Source organism: Eriocheir sinensis, chromosome 43 (genome assembly GCF_024679095.1).
Source record: "Eriocheir sinensis breed Jianghai 21 chromosome 43, ASM2467909v1, whole genome shotgun sequence".
Lineage (NCBI taxonomy): Eukaryota > Metazoa > Arthropoda > Malacostraca > Decapoda > Varunidae > Eriocheir > Eriocheir sinensis.
Genome location: NC_066551.1, coordinates 15,197,285 through 15,213,482, shown reverse-complemented (window position 1 = coordinate 15,213,482; position 16,198 = coordinate 15,197,285).

Genomic DNA, 16,198 nt, shown 5'->3' with positions numbered 1-16,198 from the left:
TGTATATATATTTCCTACAAATATACATTCTTTTATTGGAATTTTGTGTATTTATTTTGTTACGAGTTTACATTATTTTATGTGTATTTTGTATATATATTTTTCTACGTATTTAAATTATTTTATGTGTATTTTATATATACATTTTCATAAAAAATTACGTTATTTTATTGTGTGTATTCGTATATATTTTGAAACAAATTTTATACAAATTCATGTTATTTTATGTGTATTTGTATATATATTTTCATACAAATTTATATTATTTTATGTGTATTTTTTCATATATTTACCTTATTTTATGTTTATTTTGTATATTTATTTCATTCAATTTTAAATTATTTAATGTGTTTATTTGTATTTGTATTTAGGTTATTTTATGTGTGTTTTCTATATATATTTTCATCCAAAATTACATTAATTTATTGTTATTTTCTTAATTTAACTCGATACGTATTTAGATTATTTTATAGGTATTTTGTATACATATTTTTATACTCATTTTCATTATCTAATGTGTTTTGTATATATTTTTTATGCAAATTAATTTTATGTGCATTTTGTACATATATTTTATAGAAATTTGCGTTATTTTATGTGTATTTTGTATATGTTTTCTCATACAAATTGACATTATTTAATTAGTTTTTTGTTTATTTATTTTGATACGAGTGACATGATTATTTGTGTATTTTGTACATATATTTTGTATACGTATTTACATTTCTTAATGTGTATTTTGTTTATATATTTTTATACAAATTTACGTTATTATATGTGTATTTGTTAAAAATATTTTGAAACAAATTTACTTTATTTTATGTATTTTGTATATATATTTTAATTCAAATTTAGCTTATTTTGTGTGTATTTTGTATATCTATTTTCATACAAATTTAATTACTTCTGTGTATTTTGTATATAGTTTTATACAAATTTACGTTATTTTATGTGCATTTTGTATATTTATATTTATACAAATACACATTCTTTTATTGGTATTTTGTTTATTTATATTTATACGAATTTACATTATTTTATGTGTATTTTGTGTACTTTTTCTATTCGTATTTACTTAATTTTATGTGTATCTAGTATATATATTTTTATAGAAATCTACGTTATTATATGAGTATTCGTATATATTCTTTTTATACAATTTTTTTAAATTTTATTTGTATTTTGTAAATATATTTTCCTACACATATACATTCTTTTAGAGGAAATTTTGTTTATTTATTTTGATACGAATTTACATTATTTTATGTGTATTTTGTATATATATTTTTCTATGTATTTAAATTATTTAATGTGTATTTTGTATATATATTTTCATAAATATTTACGTAATTTTATTGTGTGTATTCGTATATATTTTGATAAAAAAATTTCATTATTTTATGTGATTTTTGCATATCTATTTCAATAAAAATCTACCTTATTGTATGTGTATTTTGTATATTTATTTTAATCCAAATTTAATTATTTTATGTGTATTTTTGTATATATTTTTTTTTAAATATGAGATATTTTATGGGTATTTTGCATCTTTAATTTTATAAATTTTTACATTACGTACATATCTTTTATACGTATTTACATTATTTAATGTGTATTTTGTTTATATATTTTTATACAAATTTACGTTGTTATATGTATTTGAATATATATTTTGATACAAATTTACATTATTTTATGTATTTCTATATTTATTTCAATTCAAATTTAGCTTATTTTATGTGTCTTTTGAATATCTATTTTTATACAAATTCAATTATTTTGTTTATTTTGTATTAAGTTTTATACAATTTACGTAATTTTATGTGAATTTTGTATATTTATATTTATGCAAGTAAACATTTTTTATTGGCATTTTGTTTATTTATTTTGATACGAATTTACATTATTTTATGTGTATTTTGTATACATTTTTTTATACGTATTTACTTAATTTTATGTGTATTTTGTATATATATATATTTATAGAAATCTACGTTATTTTATGTGTATTCGTATATATATTTTGAAACAAATTTACATTGTTTTATATGTATTTTGCATATCTATTTCAATACAAATTTACCTTATTGTATGTGCATTTTGTATATTCATTTCAATACAAATTTAAATATTTTATGTGTATTTTGGAATATATATTTTTATAAGAAATGCGCTATTTGATGGGTATTTTGCATCTTTATTTTCATACAAATTTACATTATTTTATTAATATTCTGTGTATTTATTTTGATACGATTTTACATTATTCTATTTGTTTTTGTATATATTTTTTTTTATACATATTTACATTATTTAATGTGTATATTGCATATATATTTCATACAAATTTACGTTATTTTATGTGTATTTGTTTATATATTTTCATTCAAATACATATTATTTTATGATATTTTGTATATTTATTTCAATAGAAATTTACCTAGATATGTATTTTGTATATATTTTTATACGTATTTACATAATTTCATGTGTATTTTGTATATACATTTCTATAGAAATCTACGTTATTTTTTGTGTATTCGTATATATATTTTGAAACAAATTTACATTGTTTTATATGTATTTTTGCATATCTCTTTCAATACATATTTACCTTACTGTATATGCATTTTATATATTTATTTCAATACAAATTTAAATATTTTATGTGTATTTTGGTATATATATTTAAAAAAAAAATGCGTTATTTTATTGTAATTTTGCATCTTTCTTTTCATACAAATTTACATTATTTTATTGATATTCTGTGTATTTATATTGATAGGCTTTTACATTATTTTATTTCTTTTTTGTATATATTTTTTTATACACATTTGCATTATTTAATGTGTATCTTGCATATATATTTTATACAAATTTACGTTATTTTAAGTGTATTTCTTTATATATTTTCATTCAAATTTACATTATTGTATGTGTATTTTGTATATGTATTTCAATACAAATTTACCTAATTTTATGTGTATTTTGTATATTTCTTTTCATACAAATTTTAAATATTTTTGTGTATTTTTGTATATAGTTTTATACAAATTTAAGTTATTTTATAAACGCATTTACATTATTTAATGTGTGATTTGTATATATATTTTTATGCAGATTTACTTTATTTTATGTGCATTTTTGTACATATATTTTTTTTAGAAATTTGCGCTAATTTATGTGTATTTGTATAAGTTTTCTCATACAAATTTACATTATTTTATTGCTATTTTGTTGATTTATTTTGATACGAATGAAAATAGATATACAAAATATACATAAAATAAACTAAATTTGTATTGAAATATATATACAAAATACATATTTACATTAAATAATGTAAATATGTATAAAAAAATATATACAAAACACAAATAGAATAATGTAAAATCGTATCAAAATAAATACACAGAATATTAATAAAACAATGTAAATTTGTATGAAAATAAAGATGCAAAATACCCATTAAATAACGCATTTTTTTTAAATAAAAATACCAAAATACACATGAAAAAATTAATTTGTATTAAAATAAATACCCATTAAATAACGCATTTTTTTTAAATATAAATACCAAAATACACATGAAAAAATTAATTTGTATTAAAATAAATATACAAAATACACATACAATAAGGTAAATCTGTATTGAAATAGATATGCAAAATACATATAAAACAATGTAAATTTGTTTCAAAATATATATACGAATACACATAAAATAACGTAGATTTGTATAAAAATATATATACAAAATACACATAAAATGAAGTAAATACGTATAAGAAAATGTATACAAAATACACATAAAATAATGTAAATTCGTATCAAAATAAATAAACAAAATACCAATAAAAGAAAGTGTATCTGTATAAATATAAATATACAAAAAACACACAAAATAACGTAAATTTGTATAAAACTATACAAAAATACACAGAGGTAATTAAATTCGTATGAAAATAGATATACAAAATACAGATAAAATAAACTAAATTTGAATTGAAATGTATATACAAAATACAATATTTTATGTGTATATTTGTATTTGTATTTAGGTTATTTTATGTTTATTTTGTTTATATATTTTCATCCAAAATTACATTATTTTATTGGTATTTTCTTAATTTAATTCGATACGAATTTAGATTATTTCATAGGAATTTTATATACATATTTTTATACTCATTTACATTATCTAATGTGTGTTTTGTATATATATTTTTATGCAAACTTATTTTATGTTAATTTTTGTACATAAATTTTTATAGAAATTTGCGTTATTATATGTATATAGTTTTATATAAATTTACGTTATTTTATGTGCATTTTGTATATTTATATTTATACAAATACACATTCTTTTATTGGTATATTGTTTATTTACATTTATACGAATTTACATTATTTTATGTGTATTTTGTATACATTTTTTTATACATATTTACTTAATTTTATGTGTATTTTGTATATGTATTTTTATACAAATCTACGTAATTTTATGTGTATTCGTATATATATTTTGAAACAAATTTACATTGTTTTATATGTATTTTGCATATCTATATCAATACAGATTTACATTATTGTAAGTGCATTTTGTATATTTATTTTAATACAAATTCAAATATTTTATGTGTATATTGGTATCAATAATTTTTAAAAAAATGCGTTATTTTATAGGTATTTTGCATCTTTATTTTCATACAAATTTACATTATTTTATTAATATTCTGTGTATATATTTTGATACGATTTTACATATAATCATGTAATTCGTATCAAACTAAATAAACAAAATATCAATAAAATAAAGTAAATTTGTATGAGAAAACATATACAAATACATATAAAATAACGCTAATTTCTATAAAAATATATGTCCAAAAATGAACGTAAAATAAAGTAACTATATATATATATATATATATATATATATATATATATATATATATATATATATATATATATATATATATATATATATATATATATATATATATATATATATATATATATATATATATATATATATATATATATATATATATATATATATATATAAAACACATTAAATAATGTAAATGTTCATAAATAACCTAAATTTGTATAAAACTATATACAAAAATACACAAAAAAATTTAAATTTGTATAAATATAAATATACAAAATGCACATAAAATAACGTAAATTTATATTAAAACTATACACATAAAATAACGCAAATTTCTATAAAAATATATGTACAAAAATGAACATAAAATAAATTTGCATAAAAATATATATACAAAACACACTTTAGATAATGTAAATGAGTATAAAAATATGTATACAAAATACCTATGAAATAATCTAAATTCGTATCGAATTAAATTGTGAAAATACCAATAAAATAATGTAATTTTGGATGAAAATATATATACAAAATACACATAAAATAACCTAAATACAAATACAATTATACATAAAATAATTTAAAATTTAATGAAATAAATATACAAAATAAACATAAAATAAGGTAACCTAAAGATAACCTAAGATAACCTAAATACAAATACAAAAATACACATTAAGTAATTTAAAAATGAATGAAATAAATATACAAAATAAACATTAAATAAGGTAAATTTGTAATAATATATATGTAAGAATACACATAAAATAATATAAATTTGTATGAAAATATATATACAAATACACATAAAATAACATGAATTTGTATAAAATTTGTTTCAAAATATATACGAAAACACACAATAAAATAACGTAATTTTTTATGAAAATGTATATATAAAATACACATAAAATAATTTAAATACGTAGAAAAATACATATACAAAATACACATAAAATATATAAAAAAATACACATTAAATAATGTAAATACGTATAAAAAAATATACAAAATACAGAAATAATCATGTAATTCGTATCAAAATAAATAGACAAAATACCAATAAAATAATGTAAATTTCTATAAGAAAACATATACAAAATACACATAATTAACGCAAATATCAATAAAAATATATATAATATAATATATTTTTATACATATTTAAAATATTTAATGAATATTTTGTATATATATTTTATCCAAATTTACGTTATTTTATATGTATTTGTTTATATATTTTCATACAAATTTACATTATTTATGTGAGTTTTGTATATGTATTTCAATACAAATTTGCCTAACTTTATGTGTATTTTGCATATCTATTTTCAAACAAATTTAAATTATTTTTGTGTATTTTTGTATATATTTTTATACAAATTTTAGTTATTTTATTTGTTTTTTGTATATATATTTTCCTACAAATATACATTCTTTTATTGGAATTTTGTGTATTTAATTTTTTACGAATTTACATTATTTTATGTGTATTTTGTATATATATTTTCTACGTATTTAAATTATTTTATGTGTATTATATATATACATTTTCATAAAATTTACGATATTTTATTGTGTGTATTCGTATATATTTTGAAACAAATTTTATACAAATTTATGTTATTTTGTGTATTTGTATATATATTTTCATACAAATTTATATTATTTCATGTGTATTCTTACATATATTTTATTACAAATTTACCTTCTTTTATGTTTATTTTGTATATTTATTTCATTCAATCTTAAATTATTTAATGTGTATATTTGTATTTGTATTTAGGTTATTTTATGTGTGTTTTCTATATATATTTTCATCCAAAATTACATTATTTTATTGTTATTTTCTTAATTTAACTCGATACGAATTTAGATTATTTCATAGGTATTTTGTATACATATTCTTATACTCATTTACATTATTTAATGTATATTTTGTACATATATTTTATGGAAATTTACGTTATCTTATGTGTATTTGTTTATATAGTTTCATACAAATTTACATTATTTCATGTGTATTTTGTATATGTATTTCAATAAAAAATTGCCTAATTTCATGTGTATTTTGCTTATCTATTTTCAAACAAATTTAAATTATTTTTGTATTTTGTATATATCTTTATACAAATTTTTGTTATTTTATTTGTATTTTGTATATATATTTTCCTACAAATATACCTTCTTTTAGAGGATATTTTGTTTATTTATTTTGATACAATTTACATTATTTTATGTGTATTTTGTATATATTTTTCTATGTATTTACATTATTCAATGTGTATTTTGTATATATATTTTCATATATGTACATATAAAATAATACAAATTTAATTATTCTATGTGTATTTTTGTATATGTATTTTCATAAAAAAATGCTTTATTTTATGAGTATTTTGCATCTTTATTTTCATACAAATTTACATTATTTTATTGATATTGTGTATTTATTTTGATACGATATTTCATTATTCTATGTATATTTTGTATATATATTTCATACAAATGAACGTTATTTTATGTGAATTTGTTTTCATTTCATACAAATTTACATTATTTTATGTGTATTTTGTATATGTATTTAAATGCAAATTTAACTAATTATATGTGTATTATGTATATCTATTTTCATACAAATCTAAATTAATTTTGTGTATTTTAGTATATATTTTTATTCAAATTTTCGTAATTTTATGTGTATTTTGTATATTTATTTTCCTACAAATATACGTTCTTTTATCGGAATTTTGTTTATTTATTTTTATAAAATTATATATACCAAAATAAACATAAAATATTTGAATTTGTATTAAAATAAATATACAAAATGCACATACAATAAGGTAAATTTGTATTGAAATAGATATGCAAAATACATATAAAACAATGTAAATTTGTTTCAAAATATATATACGAATACACATAAAATAACGTAGAATTCTATAAATATATATATACAAAATACAAATAAAATTAAGTAAATACGAATCAAAAATGTATACAAAATACACATAAAATAATGTAAATTCGTATAAATATAAATAAACAAAATACCAATAAGAGAATATGTATTTGTATAAATATAAATATACAAAATGCACATAAAATAACGTAAATTTGTATAAAACTATATACAAAAATACACAGAAGTATTTAAATTTGTATGAAAATAGATATACAAAATACACACAAAATAAGCTAAATTTGAATTGAAATATATATACAAAATACATAAAATAAAGTAAATTCGTTTCAAAATATTTTTAACAAATATACATATAATAACGTAAATTTGTAAAAAAATATATAAACAAAATACACATTAAGTAATGTAAATACGTATAAAAAATATTTACAAAATACACAAATAATCAAGTCATTCGTATCAAAATAAATAAACAAAAAACTAATTAAATAATGTAAATTTGTATGAGGAAACATATACAAAATACACATAAAATAACGTTTTAAGTTTCTATAAAAATATATGTACAAAAATGCACATAAAAATTTACATTATTTTATATGTATTTTGTACATGTATTTAAAGACAAATTTAACTAATTATATGTGTATTTTGTATATCTATTTTCAAACAAATTGATTTTTTTTTGTATAAATTTTTATACAAATTTTCGCTATTTTATGTATATTTTGTATATTTATTTTCCTACAGTTATACGTTCTTTCATCGGAATTTTGTTTATTTATTTTGATACGAATTTACTTTATTTTAGGTGTATTTGGTATATATATTTTTTACTATTTACATAAGTTTAAGTGTATTTTGTATGTATATTTTCATAGAAATTTACTCTGTTTTATGTGTATTCGTATATATATTTTGATACAAATTTACATTGTTGATTGTGTATTTTACATATCTATTTCAATACAAATTTACTTTATTGTATATTTATTTCAATATAAATTTAATTATTTCATGTGTATTTTTGTATATATTTTTATGCAAATATCCGTTATTATATGGGTATTTTGCATCTTTATTTTCATACAACTTTACATTATTTAATTGATATTCTCTTTATTTATTTTGATACGATTTAACATTATTCTATGTGTATTTTGTATATATATTTTTATACATATTTACATTATTTAATGTATATTTTGTATATATATTTTATTCAAATTTACGTTATTTTATGTGTATCTGTTTATATATTTTCATACAAATTTACATAGTTTTATACAAATTTACGTTATTTTATGTGTATTTTGTATATGTATTTTCATACAAATACACATTCTTTTATTGATATTTTGTTTATTTATTTTGACACGAATTTACATTATTTAATGTCTATTTTGTATATATATTTTTATACGTATTTACAGCATCTCAAGTGCATTTTGTAAATATATTTCTATAGAAATCTACGTTATTTTATGTGTATTCGTATATATATTTTGAAACAAATTTACATTGTCTTATGTGTATTTTGCATATTTAAAAAAAATAATTACCTTATTGTATGTGCATTTTGTATATTACTTTTAATACAAATTTAATTATTGAATGTGTATTTTTGTATATATATTTTTATAAAAATATGCTTAATTTTATGGGTATTTTGCACCTTTATTTTCATACAAATTTACGTTATTTTATTGATATTCTGTGTATTTATTTTGATACGATTTTACATTATTCTATGTGTATTTTGTATATATATTTAATACAAATGTACGTTATTTTATGCGTATTTGTTTTAATTTCTTACAAATTTACATTATTTTATGTGTATTTTATACATGTATTTAAAGACAAATTTAACTAATTATATGTGTATTTTGAATATATATTTTCATACAAATTTAAATTATTTTTGTTTATTTTTGTATATATTTTCATACAAATTCTCGTTATTTTATGTGTATTTTGTATATTTATTTTTCTACAAATATACATTCTTTTATCTGAATTTTGTTTATTGAGTTTGATACGAGTTTACCTAATTTTGTATATCTATTTTCATACAAATTTAATTACTTCTGTTTATTTTTGTATATAGTTTTATATAAATTTACGTTATTTTATGTGTATTTTGTATATTTATATTTATACAAATACACATTCTTTTATTGGTATTTTGTTTATTTTTTATACGAATTTACATTATTTTATGTGTATTTTGTATACATTTTTTTATACGTATTTACTTCATTTTATGTGTATTTTGTATATATATTTTTATAGAAATCTACGTTATTTTATGTGTATTCGTATACATATTTTAAAAGAAATTTACATTGTCTTATATGTATTTTGCATATCTATTTCAATACAAATTTACCTCATTGTATGTGTTTTTTATATATTTATTTTAATACAAATTTAATTTTTTTATGTGTATTTTGGTATATATATTTTTATAAATAAAAAAAATGCGTTATTTTATGGGTATTTTGCTTTTTATTTTCATACAAATTTACATTATTTTATTAATATTCTGTGTATTTATTTTGATACGATTTTACATTATTCTATTTGTGTTTTGTACATATTTTTTTTTACAAATTTACGTTATTTTAAGTGTATTTGTTTATGTATTTTCATTCTAATTTACATTATTTTATATGTATTTTGTGTATGTATTTCAATACAAATTTACCTAATTTTATGTTTATTTTGTATATTTATTTTCATACAAATTTAAAATATTTTTGTGTATTTTTGTATATAGTTTGATACAAATTTAGGTTATTTTATGTGTATTTTGTATATCTATTTTCATACAAATACACATTATTTTATTGATATTTTGTTTATTTATTTTGACGCGAATCTACATTATTTAATGTGCATTTTTATATATATTTTTATACGTATTTACATCATTTCATGTGTATTTTGTATAGTTTTAAACAAATTTATATTATTTAATGTGTATTTTGTATATATATATTTATACAAATGCACATTCTTTTATTGGTATGTTGTTTATTTATTTTGATACTAATTTACATTATTTTATGTGTATTTTGTATACATTTTTTATACGTATTTACTTAATTTCATGTGTATTTTGTATATATATTTTTATAGAAATCTACCTTATTTCATGTGTATTCGTATATATATTTTGAAACAAATTTACATTGTTTATATGTATTTTGCATATCTATTTTTGTGTATTCTGTATTTATTTTTGTTATACATAGAATAATGTAAAATCGTATCAAAATAAGTACACAGAGAATCAATAAAATAATTTAAATTTGTATGAAAATAAAGATGCAAAATACCCATAAGATAAAGCATATTTTTTAAAAATACATTTACAAAAATACACATAGAATAATTAAATTTGTATTAAAATTAATATACAAAATGCACACATACAATAAGGTAAATTTGTATTAAAAAAAAAAACCACAAAATACAAATAAAACAGTGTAAATTTGTTTCAAAATACATATACGAATACACATAAAATAACGTAGATTTCTATAGAAATATGTATACAAAATACACATAAATTATGTAAATACGTATAAAAATATATATATAAAATACATATTAAGTAATGTAAATTCGTGTCAAAATAAATAAACAAAATATCATGAAAAGAATGTGTATTTGTATGAAAATAAATAATAGATAATAAATTTGTATGAAATATATATGCAAGATACACATTAAATAATGTAAATATGTATAAAAAATATATATATATATATATACAAAAAACAAATAGAATAATGTAAAATCGTATCAAAATAAATATACCGAATAATAATAAATAATGTAAATTTGTATGAAAATAAAGATGCAAAATTCCCATCAAATAGCGCATTTCTTATAAAAATATATATACCAAAATACACATAAAATATTTAAATTTGTATTGAAATAAATATACAAAATGCACATACAATAAGGTAAACTTCTATTGAAAGAGATATGCAAAAATACATATAAAACAATGTAAATTTGTTTCAAAATATATATACGAATACACATAAAAAAAACGTAGATTTCTATAAAAAAATATGTACAAAATACACATAAAATTAAGTAAAAACGTATAAAAAATGTATACAAAATACACATAAAATAATGTAAATTCGAATTAAAATAAATAAACAAAATACCAATAAAAGAATGTGTATTTGGATAAATATAAATATACTAAATACACATACAAAATAAACATAAAATAAGGTAGATTTGTAATAAAATATATGTACAAAATACACATAAAATAATGTAAATTTATATGAAAATATATATACAAATACACATAAAATACCATGAATTTGTATAAAAATATATATTCAAAATATATATTAAATAATGTAAAAGCGTATAAAATATATATACAAAGTACATATAAAATGAAAATTAAGATGCAAAATACCTATAAAATAACGCTTTTTTTTAAATTATTGATACCAAAATACATATAAAATATTTGAACTTGTATTAAAATAAATATACAAAATGCACATACAATAAGGTAAATTTGTATTGAAATAGATATGCAAAATACATATAAAATAATGTAAATTTGTTTCAAAATATATATACGAATACACATAAAATAATGTAGATTTCTATAAAAATACATATACAAAATACACATAAAATTAAGTAAATACGTATAAAAAATGTATACAAAATACACATAAAATATTGTAAATTCGTATAAATGTAAATAAACAATATACCAATAAAAGAATGTGTATTTGTATAAATATAAATATACAAAATCACATAAAATAACGTAAATTTATATAAAACTATATACATAAAATAACGCAAATTTCTATAAAAATATATGTACAAAAATAAACATTAAATAAATTTGCATAAAAAAATATATACTAAACACACATTAGATAATGTAAATGAGTATAAAAATATGTATACTAAATACCTATGAAATAATCTAAATTCGTATCGAGTTAAATTAAAAAAATAACAATAAAATAATGTAATTTTGGATGAAAATATATATAGAAAACACACATAAAATAACCTAAATACAAATACAAATATACACATTAAATAATTTAAAATTGAATGAAATAAATATACAAAATAAACATAAAATAAGGTAAATTTGTAATGAAATATATGTAAGAATACACATAAAATAATATTAATTTGTATGAAAATATATATACAAATACACATAAAATAACATGAATTTGTAAAATTTGTTTCAAAATATATACGAATACACACAATAAAATAACGTAAATTTTTATGAAAATGTATATATAAAATATACATAAAATAATTTAAATACGTAGAAAAATATATATACAAAATACACATAAAATAATGTAAATTCGTAAAAAAATAAATACACAAAATTCCAATAAAAGAATGTATATTTGTAGGAAAATATATATACAAAAAACAAATAAAATAACTAAAATTTGTATAAAAATATATACAAAAATACTCAAAAATAATTTAAATTTGTTTGAAAATAGATATGCAAAATACACATAAAGTTAGGCAAATTTGTATTGAAATACATATACAAAACTCACATAAAATAATGTAAATTTGTATGAAAATATATAAACAAATACATATAAAATAACGTAAATTTGGATAAAATATATATACAAAATATACATTAAATATTTTAAATATGTATAAAAATATATTATATTATATATATTTTTATTGATATATGCGTTATTTATGTGTATTTTGTATATGTTTTCTCATAGAAATTTACATTATTTTATTGGTATTTTGTCTATTTATTTTGATACGAATTACATGATTATTTGTGTATTTTCTACATTTTTTTATACGTATTTACATTATTTAATGTGTATTTTGTTTATATATTTTTATACAAATTTACGTTATTATATGTGTATTTGTATAAGTATTTTGAAACAAATTTACATTATTTTATGTATTTTGTATATATATTTCAATTTAAATTTAGCTTATTTTATGTGTATTTTGTATATCTATTTATTTTAATAAAAAATCAAATATTTAATGTTTTTTCGTATATATATTTTTATAAAAAAATGCGTTATTTTATGGGTGTTTTGCATCTTAATTTTCATAGAAATTTACATTATTTTATTAATATTTTCTGTATTTATTTTGATACGTTTTTACATTATTTTATTTGTGTTTTGTATATATTTTTTTATACATATTTACATTATTTAATGTGTTTTTTGTATATATATTTGATACAAATTTACGTTATTTTAAGTCTATATGTTTATATATTTTCATTCAAATTTACATTAATTTATGTGTAATTTGTATATGTATTTCAACACAAATTTACCTAATTTTATATGTTTTTTGAATATTTATTTTCATACAAGCTTAAATTATTTTTGTGTATTTTTGTTTATAGTTTTATACAAATTTAGCTTATTTTACGTGTATTTTGTATATCTATTTTCATACAAATACACATTCTTTTCATGATATTTTTTTATTTATTTTGACACGAATTAACATTATTTAATGAGTATTTTGTATATATATTTTTATACGTATTTGCAATATTTCAAGAGTATTTTGTATATATATTTCTTTAGAAATCTCCGTTATTTTATGTGTATTCGTATATATATTTTGAAACAAATTTACATTGTTTTATGTCTATTTTGCATATTTTTTCAATACAAATTTACCTTATTGTATGTGCATTTTGTAGATTAATTTTAATACAAATTTGATTAATCTATGTGTATTTTGGATATGTATTTTTATAAAAATATGCTTTATTTTATGGGTATTTTTTATCTTTATTTTCATACAAATTTACATTATTTTATTGATATTTTATTTGTATATATTTTCTCATACAAATTTACATTTTTTTATTGCTATTTTGTTTATTTATTTTGATACGAATTACATGATTATATGTGTATTTTGTACATATTTTTTATACGTATTTACGCTACTTAATATGTATTTTTTTATATATTTTTAAACAAATCTACGTTATTATATGTATTTGTATAAATATTTTGATACAGATTTACATAATTTTATGTATTTTGTATGTATATTTCAATTCAAATTTAGCTTATTTTAGCTGTATTTTGTATATATATTTTCATACAAATTTAATTACTTCTGTGTATTTTTGTATATAGTTTTATACAAATTTACGATATTTTATGTGTATTTTGTATATTTATATTTATACAAAACCACATTCTTTTACTGGTATTTTATTTATTTGGATACGATTCTTATGTATATTTTGTATTCATTTTTTTATACGTATTTACTTCATTTTATGTGTATTTTATATATATTTTTAGAAATCTACGTTATTTTGTGTATTCGTATATATATTTTGAAACAAATTTACATTGTTTTATATGTATTTTGCATATCTATTTCAATACAAATTTACCTTATAGTATGTGCATTTTTTATATTTATTTTAATACAAATTTTAATATTTTATGTGTATTTTGGTATATATATTTTTATAAAAAATGCGTTATTTTATGGCTATTTTGCATCTTTATTTTCATACAAATTTACATTATTTTATTAATATTCTGTGTATTTATTGTTGATACGATTTTACATTATTCAATTTGTTTTTTGTATATATTTTTTTTATACATATTTACATTATTTAATGTGTATTTTGTATATATATTTGATACAAATTTACGTTATTTTAAGTGTATATGTTTATATATTTTCATTCAAATTTCCATTATTTTATGTGTATTTTGTATATGTATTTCAATACAAATTTACCTAATTTTATGTGTATTTTGTATATTTATTCTCATATATACAAATACACATTCTTTTATTGATATTTTGTTTATTTATTTTGACGAGAATTTAAATTATTTAATGTGTATTTTGTATATATATATTTTTATACGTATTTACATCATTTCATGTGTATTTTGTATATATATTTCTATAGAAATCTACGTTATTTTATGTGTATTCGTATATAGATTTTTAAACAAATTTACACTTTTATATGCATTTTGTATATTTTTTCAATACAAATTTACCTTATTGTACGTGCATTTTGTATATTAATTTTAATACACATTTAATTATTCTATGTGTATTTTTGTATATGTATTTTTAAAAAAATATGCTTTATTTTATGGGTATTTTGCTTCTTTATTTTCATACAAAATTACATTATTTTATTGATATTCTGTGTATTTATTTTGATACGATTTTACATTATTCTATGTATATTTTGTATATCTATTTTATACAAATGTCCGTTATTTTATGTGAATTTGTTTTCATTTCATACAAATTTACATTATTTT